This window comes from Nicotiana tomentosiformis, chromosome 11, assembly GCF_000390325.3.
Source record: "Nicotiana tomentosiformis chromosome 11, ASM39032v3, whole genome shotgun sequence".
Classification (NCBI taxonomy): domain Eukaryota; kingdom Viridiplantae; phylum Streptophyta; class Magnoliopsida; order Solanales; family Solanaceae; genus Nicotiana; species Nicotiana tomentosiformis.
This window is the reverse complement of record NC_090822.1, coordinates 110281961-110290835: the sequence shown is the minus strand read 5'-3', so window position 1 is coordinate 110290835 and position 8875 is coordinate 110281961.

Below are 8875 nucleotides of genomic sequence, written 5' to 3'. Positions count from 1 at the left end.
GTGTCATTTATGACGTGTGTGAAAAAATTTGAGGTCAAACGGAGTTGATTTGATAGGTTTCGACATCAGTTGTAGAAGTTGGAAGTTCATTAGTTTCAATAAGCTTGAATTGGGGTGCGATTCGTATTTTTTGTATTGTTTGATGTGATTTGAGGCCTCGACTAAGTTCGTATCGTATTTTAGGGACTTGTTGGTATGTTTGGTTGAGATCCCGGGGGCCTCAGGTGAGTTTCGGGTTGATTGCGGATTGAATTTGACCTTGTGGAGGTGTAGATTTTTTGGTGTCTGGTATTCTTATATGCGTTCGCGAAGAGTACTTGGGAGGCAGGTGAAGTTTTTTCTTCACGCTTGTAAAGAAGGCCACGCGTTCGCGAAGGTTCAGTGTGTTTGTGCATCGCGATCGCGGGCAATGAGCCGCGTTCACGAAGAAGAGAGGCAGGTTGGGGGACCTCATGCGTTAGGCCTACGCGTTCGTGATGGAGGCTTTGCGTTCGCGAACGCGAGGCACTTTCCGCGTTCATGAATAAGGGGCATCTAGGCAGAATATAAGAATTCAAAATGAGGGTTAGAGTAAAATTTCATAATTGGAGTTTGGGAGCTCAGATTGAGGCGATTCTTGGAGGGATTTTCAATGAATTGATTGGAGTAAGAGATTCTAACTCAGATTTGGTTAATATATATGAATCTATCATTATTTTTATCATTTAATTAGTGTTTTGGGTTGGAAAAATTGAAAAACATTGTAGAAACTTCATAGGCTTTAATTTGAGGATTTAAAGGTCAAGTTGTGATCGGAGTTGAGTAATTTTAGTATGGTTGAACTGGTGATTGAATGTGTATTCGGATTTTATTAATTTTATCAGATTCTGAGACGTGGGCCTGGGGTTGACTTTTTGACTTTTTAACTTTTGTTAAAGAACTTAGCTTTGTCATATGGAATTGATTCCTATAGCTTGTGTTGATTGTATCGAGTTGTTTGTGGCTAGATTCGAGGTGTTCGGAGGCCGATTCGCGAGGCAAGGTCTTATTGGAGTAGAGATTTGCATGGTTGGAGGTAAGTAGCACTTCTAAACTTAGTTCTGAGGGTATGAATCCCTGAATTACGTATTATGTGATTGGTGTTGAGGTGACGCATACACTAGGTGATGGGCGTGTGAGAGTGCACCGTAGAAATTGTGACTCGGTCGATTCCGTGGAACTGTGTAGTCATATAAACATGTTATTTTTCACGTATTCTCGAAGTGTTAAAGAAATTGAGCACTGATTTATGTTAGAAATCATGCTTAGGCTATATGCTGGTACTGTTGGGATCCACAAAGGTCGTGTTGGTGTTGAATTACTTGCTTAATTTACAATTATGTACTCAATCACATCTATCATTTGCATATCATATCTCAGTCTTTGTTGCCATTTATTGATACATCATATCATTATTGTTTGGGCTGATTATCATGATATTTGTGAGCCCGAGAGTCTGGAGAGATTGGTGACTGAGTGAGGCCAAGGGCCTGATTGCGAGTGATGTTTATGGGATCGGGTTGCATGCCGCAACATGCTTTATTGATTCATGCAATGATTGGCTTATTTTAAGCGCTTGGGAAGGATCCGCCCCTCCGGAGTCTAACTTACTAGCAATGAGCGCATGTACCTACTGAGTACGAGTGCGAGTGCCGAGCGATTGGGAGGACTGAGTGACCATGAGGTCTGAGTGATTGTGAGGATTGAGTGACTAGGAGGACTGAGTGAATTGATACTCCGAGAGTATGCATATGATTTTATCATTGTGTTGCATTACAGTTGGCATGCATAATTGACATGTAGATATAGTGATGTATCATTCCTTATTACAACCACACTTGGCATATTTTACCCGTATTGAACTTAAACTGATAAACCTAAAAGCATGTCTAAATTTCTGTAGTGTTAAATTTGTATTTGGACTGTACGTGTTGAGCTCGTCACTGCTTTCAGCCCAAGGTTGGTCTTTGTCACGCCCCAAACCTGGGGAGGCATGGCTGACACCCGGTGCCGTGCTGGCCCGAGCGAACCACTCTGTAACTCATGATCGTTCGACCAAAACTAGAACATACATAGGTCGAGTTAGCTGAACTCATTCCTTTTGTAACTATCATGGGCCACATGGCCACAACTCATAATGTACAACTGTAAGTGGGAAAACACTGTATCAATGAACCATCTTTCTTAAAACATGAATACATATGGGCAGTCAAGGCCTCTGACATACTGTACTAAATGAACCTATGTCTACAAAGCCTTTAAGATTATTCGACATCAAATGGGACAGGGTACCGGCCTACCCATAAGTCTATAGCAAAACTCTGACATGATGACTCATAGACTCGGCTGCACTCCGAATGAGGTGGAGTCTTACCGATCCTTCGCTGAATGCTAACCTCGTCTACTATGGGGGCTCGTCAAACTGATTATCTATACCTGCAGGCATGAAGGCAGTGTCCCCAACAAAAGGATGTCAGTACGAATAATGTACTGAGTATGTAAGGCGGAACTGAAACATAACAATAAGTCAACATTAATTAAAGACATATAAGAATCAACCTGAATCTCTGAAGTTCTACCGTATATGCATACTTATTATACTTATATATATAATGCTTCTCTTTGAGACTATTTCTATTATCCATACCGTATGATGCATGACTGCCCAACTGATCAGTGGTAACTGCCCGACCGGCCGTAGCGCAGTGATAAATGCATGAGTGCCCGATCGGCCGTAGCTCGGTGGTAAATGTGTAACTTCCCAACCGGCCGTAGCTCGGTGGTAAATGCATGACTGCCCGACCGGCCGTAGCTCGGTGGTAAGTGTATAACTGCCCCACCGGCCGTAGCCCGGTGGTAAATGCATGAATATGCATGTATCACTATATTATAAATATTAACATCTTTATCAAATACCTCAATAAAGACTTAGGAACATACTTAGACATGCTTGAATATCATTTTACATGAATGAATAACATAGACATCTTTAACTGCTAAGAGTAGAACCACTTATGGAATAGCATTTCGTTTACGTATCGTTGCTTGGATCATACCAAAAGAAAGAAGGGATAGCCTTAACATATCTGAGCCGATTCTCTTGAAAATCCATTTAGCACACGTTAATTGCGAAAAAGACACGTAACGGCGGATCGAGGTAGGAAAAAATCCGTATGATATTCTAGAGAAAGATTATACCGAGCTTCCTTAGAATTGCAAAATCTCACGTTGCTTTGAATTGTTGAAGATCTTACATTGCTTATGTGATATATGCAAATGCATATCAGAATGACTCAAAGTAACGTGATGAGACTCTTAAGTTTGAGATATCTTATACATGGCTGTGGGCCCCACTTTGGATGACTTAGTCACAAAATTCTTCTTAATATGTGCCACTTTTTTACATGACTTAAGAGTCATTTCTTGGCTTGATCAAAACAGCCTTGGGCTGCCACGTTGAGGATAGGGATTTTTATTAAGCTTATCCAACAATTATCCCCTTAATTCCTTAATTACATGGTAATCTCCCACTAAAAATCAATAATTACCCAATTATCTATATAATTAAGAATTATCTCAAATTACTTAAAATACTACTCACTTTCAACACACTTTATACGTCTTGCTATCATGGTCATGTGCTACCTTGTATGGCATTAGTCCATAAATACAAGGTATTATAGCTCGGACCGTATTTTATCTCAAAATGACAACCTTCGATGAAACTCATTTTCTTTGATTCGCTTACCCTCTCACCTTCACGAAATTACTTATCACTTGTTTGAAATAGCATAAATACTTATAATCTCGAAAATAGTATTGTTCTCATCCTTAAGTACTACTTATTAAAATATTAATAAATTATGGTACCATATAAAATCAATACATACACTATTATTTCATTAAAACATCCATATAAAAATACATATATTTTCTCAACTTTTAATTTTCCTAATCTCATATAAAGAATACAAATTTTCGTACGCTTAATTCTTAAAATGGTAAAAAGATAATCTTCTTTTCTTACAAGAAAATAATTTCTATCTTTACAATAAAGAAAATCTCATAAACTTTCTCATATTATGTGTATAATTTAAAGCATATTCGAAAGTAGTAATATTAATAACTATATAAAATCATATTTTTCAAACCTTCTTTTACAAAAATGTTCCATTCAAAATACCATATCAAATGTATATAACAGTATCAAGGCTGTTAAACTTACGGGATCTTATAATAATATAATAACAAATCTTTTATAACCTCGTGAATGGTCTTAATCCCTTCAAGCTCATTTGGATTATTACGACTCATCCTAGTATTAAAGTACGGGATGTAACAGTCTTGTTACTTATTGAGTATATATAACGACCCGGCCAGTCGTTTTGAGAGTTATAGTCCCGATCCCCTATTTACTATTTTTCCCGTATCTGTTTCAGCTTATGTGACTTGCCGGGAGGTTTTGTTTTGATTTTTGGGGTGTTTTGAGACACTTAGTCCCTAAATGGAAGTTTAAGTCTTAGAATTTTGTCCGTACTCGGAATTGTGTAAAGACGACTCCGGAATGGAGTTCCATCGGTTTCGTTAGCTCCGTTGGCTGATTTTGGACTTAGGAGCCTGTCCGGACTGTGAATTTGAGGTCTGTAGCTGATTTAAGCTTGAATTGGCGAAAGTCAAATTTTTGGATATTTTGATCGGGAGTGGACTTTTTGATATCGAGGTCGGATTCCGATTCCGGAAGTTGGAGTAGGTCCATAATGTTGAATATGACTTTTGTACAAAATTTGAGGTCAATCGGACGTGGTTTGATAGGTTTCGGCATCGGTTGTAGAAATTTGAAGTTTCAAGTTCATTAAGTTTGAATTGGAGGGTGATTCGTGTTTTTAGCATTGTTTGATGTGATTTGAGGGATCGACTAAGTTCGTATGATATTTTAGAACTTGTTGGTATGTTTGGTTGAGGTCCCGGGGGCCTTGGGTGGATTCCGGGTGGTTAACAGACTAGTTTTGGACTTGAAAGATTTCAGAAATTTCTGGTGTTTTCAGTTACTGGTTTCCTCTTATGCGGTCGCGTAGGAAGAGGCGCGATCGCGAAGCCTTGAATTAGGCAATCACCTTTTTGTTTTATGTGATCGCAATAGCTGGTCCGAGATCGCAAAGTTTGCGTGGCCATTGATACGCGAACGCATAGCCAGTTACGCGTTCGCAGTGAGGAAGAGAGGACCTGGGCAGTGGGAGGATTTACTCTATGCGGTCGCGCAGAGTGTTACGCGATCGCGTAGGTTTATGCAGTCACTGGTACACGATCGCGGGTGAGGTGACGCGTTTGCATATCATGTTTTAAAGCTGTTGGAATTTTGTTCTACGCGATCGCGTGGAAAATTTTGCGATCGCGTAGTGTGAGCACCTAGGCAGAATATAACATTCCAAAATCGAGGGTTAAGACATTTTTAGCAAAACTTGAGATAGGGAGCTCGGATTTGGACGAGATTTAGAGGGATTTTCAAAGACATCGATTGGGTAATGATTCTTCACTTGTTTTTGATTATATCTCACTAATCTATCATTAATTCCATCCTTTAATTTCGGATTTGGATTGAAAATATTGGGGAAAATGGGAGAAATTCTTCAACCAAATTTTTGAGTTTTGATTCGGATTTTGATGTCGGATTTGGATAATTTTGGTACGAGTGAACTCGTGAGTGAATAGGTGTTCATATTTTGTGACTTTTACTAGATTTTGAGACGTGGGCCCGGGTCAACCTTTTAGGATGAATTTCGGAATTTTTGTTAAAGTCTTGATTTCATCAATTAGATTAGTCTATTATAGTTGTATTTATGATATGTAATTGTTTTTGGCTAGATTTGGGTCATTCAGAGTCGGATAATCAAAGAAACGGCATTATTACTGATTGATTGAGCTTGGTTCAAGGTAAGTGGCTTGCCTAACCTTGTGTGGGGAAAATCACCTTATGATTTGGTGTTGTTATGATATGTGAGTGCCGTGTACGTGAGGTGACGAGTGCGTACGCGTGCTATTTGTAAAAAAACATGATTCTTACTAAGTAATAGCTTGTGTTCATCTTATCTGAGTATACTAGCATGTGTAGTTATCCTGTTAGCCTAGAATAACATGTCTACATGTCCTAATTGCCTATTTGAACTCTTTGCAGTATGTTTAGTAAGTCCTGCTTCTTTCTTGATTTGTACTTAGTCTAAATTGTAGGTTTCTTGTTGTAACTGTTATATTCATTTGTTTGAGTTGCATATTTATTTTGGGACTACGGGACGGTATCTCGGGAGATCCCCCTGCATATTTACTTTTGAGACTACGAGGTGGTTCCTCGGGAGTTCTCCCTGCACATTTACTTTTGAAACTATAAGGCAGTTCCTTGGGAGTTCCCCCTGCATATTTACTTTTGAGACTCTGAGACGGTTCTTCGGGAGTTCTCCCTGCATGTTTACTTTTGAGACTACGAGGCGGTACCTCGGAAGATCTCCTTGCATTTTTATTTTGGGACTATGAGACGGTATCTCGGTAGATCCCCTACTATTTATCCCTATGTTCTGCGTTGCTACTTTGCTATGTTCTCTTTGTTTAAATTCCAGTCGCTTATTATATTGTTATATTCTCCTGCTTATTTATTATATACCAGTGGGCCTGACCTGACTTCGTCACTACTCGACCGAGGTTAGGCTTGGCACTAACTGGGTACCAATCGTGGTGTACTCATGCTACTCTTCTGCGCATGTTTTCGTATGCAGATCCAGGTACTCATTACCAGTCGCATTATCAGTGAGTCAAGACAGCTTTGGAGACTTCAAGGTACATTTGCCACATCCGCAGACCTCGAAGTCCCTTTCTACTATTCCCCATGTCTATTATCTTCTGTATTTCTTTTGTTTGACTCTGATGTATAGAGATACTAGGTTTTCCTTCTGTAGTTTGTGATTCACGATATTTCGGGTTTTGGGAAAACTGTATACGTCTAGTGTTTTGGTTATTGTATATGTCGAGTGGAAGTATTATTGGTTATTCAGTATCTAATGCAGTTAGCTGTTTAATTGTGCTTCCATTATTAATATTTTCGCAATCTGTTAGGCTTACCTAGTCGTAGAGACTAGGTGCCGTCACGACATATCTCGGAGGGATGTTTGGGCCGTGACAAGTTGGTATCAGAGCCAGGTTCATATGTGTCGTGAGTCATAAACCGGTTTATTAGAGTCTCACAGATCGGTACGGAGGCGTCTGTACTTATCTTCGGGAGGCTATGGAACTATTAGGAAAAATTATACTTCTTTGATTCCTTGTCGTGCGAAATTTGTTGATATCAAAGATTTTTAAACTTCTATATTCTATTCTTTCTAACAGATGGTGAGGACCCGTACCAGAGGATCTGATGAACATGCACCCGCTCCCCCTGCTAGAGCCACGAGAGGCCGAGGACGACCACACGGTGCAGCCAGAGCACCCGCGTATGCTGCGACAGAGGAGCCCCCAGTAGCTCCAGCCGGAGGGCAGGCACCAGAGGTGCCTATTGATGCACCAGTCCTTCAGGAGACTCTAGCCCAATTCATGAGTATGTTCAGCACCTTGGCTCAGGCTGGATTGATCCCGCTAGCTCCTGCCACATCTCAGGCAGGGGGAGGGTCACAGACTCCCACAACCCGTACTCCTGAGCCGAGGGTCCTGGTTGACCAGGCCCCAGAATTCATCCTTATGCAACCGGTAGCTCTGGTTTAGCACGAGATTATAATAGTAGTTTCTGAGGCGAAGTAGCTCATACTTGAGAGGTACAAGAAGTACCACCTACCTACCTTCAGTGGATTGGCGTTAGAGGATGCCCAGAGTTTTCTGGAGGAGTGTCATCGTATTCTCCGTACTATGGGTGTAGCGGAGATGAGTGGGGTTTCTTTTACCACCTTCCAGCTTAGAGGAGTAGCCTATCAGTGGTGGCATGCTTATGAAATGACTAGTCCGGATGAGGTAGCTTCACTTACATGGACTCAATTCTCGGATATGTTTTTGAGAGAGTATGTCCCTCAAAGCCTCAGGGACTCATAGTGCGCGGAGTTTGAGCAACTGTGTCAGGGTACTATGACTGTGTCAGAGTATGCAGTTCGCTTCAGTGATTTGGCCCGACATGCACCGGCCTTGGTTGCCACAGTTCGAGAGAGAGTTCGACGGTTTATTGAGGGACTCCACCACAATGTCCGGATTAGTATGGCCAGGGAGTTGGAGATGGATATTTCTTATCAGCAGGTTGCGAGTATTTCCAGGAGATTAGAGGGCATGCTTGCCCGGGTTAGAGAGAAGAGGGAGGCCAAGAGGTCTCGAGAGTCTGGAACTTACAGCGGTACTCGTGCCCCAGCTACAGTTCGACATGGTAGGGGTTATGCGAGTCGCCCCGTTTATTCAGCTCTTCCAGCCGCCAGTGGTGTTCCAGCCCCTGCTAGGTCCCAGGAGCCTTATTATGCACCGCCAGTATCTAGTATGCCTCCTGCTCGGGGTACTTTTAGTGGCCAGTCCAGCAGACCTGGCCCGAGTCAGTCACAACAGCCACGCCCTCCGAGGGGTTATTTTGAGTGTGGTGACACTCTCCATATGGTGAGGGATTGCCCTAGACATAGGAGGGGTGCACCTCCACAGACTTCCCAACCACCGCGTGCTCCACCGGGTCCTCAGGCTATGATTCCAGCACCAGCTACCACCCCACCTGCTCAGCCAGCTCGAGGTGGAGGTCGAGGTCTCCCTAGAGGGGGAGGTGAGGCAAGATATTATGCTCTTTCGGCTCGTATAGAGGCAGTTACTTCCGACTTTATCATTACAGTTATTGTTTTGGTCTGTCATAGAGATG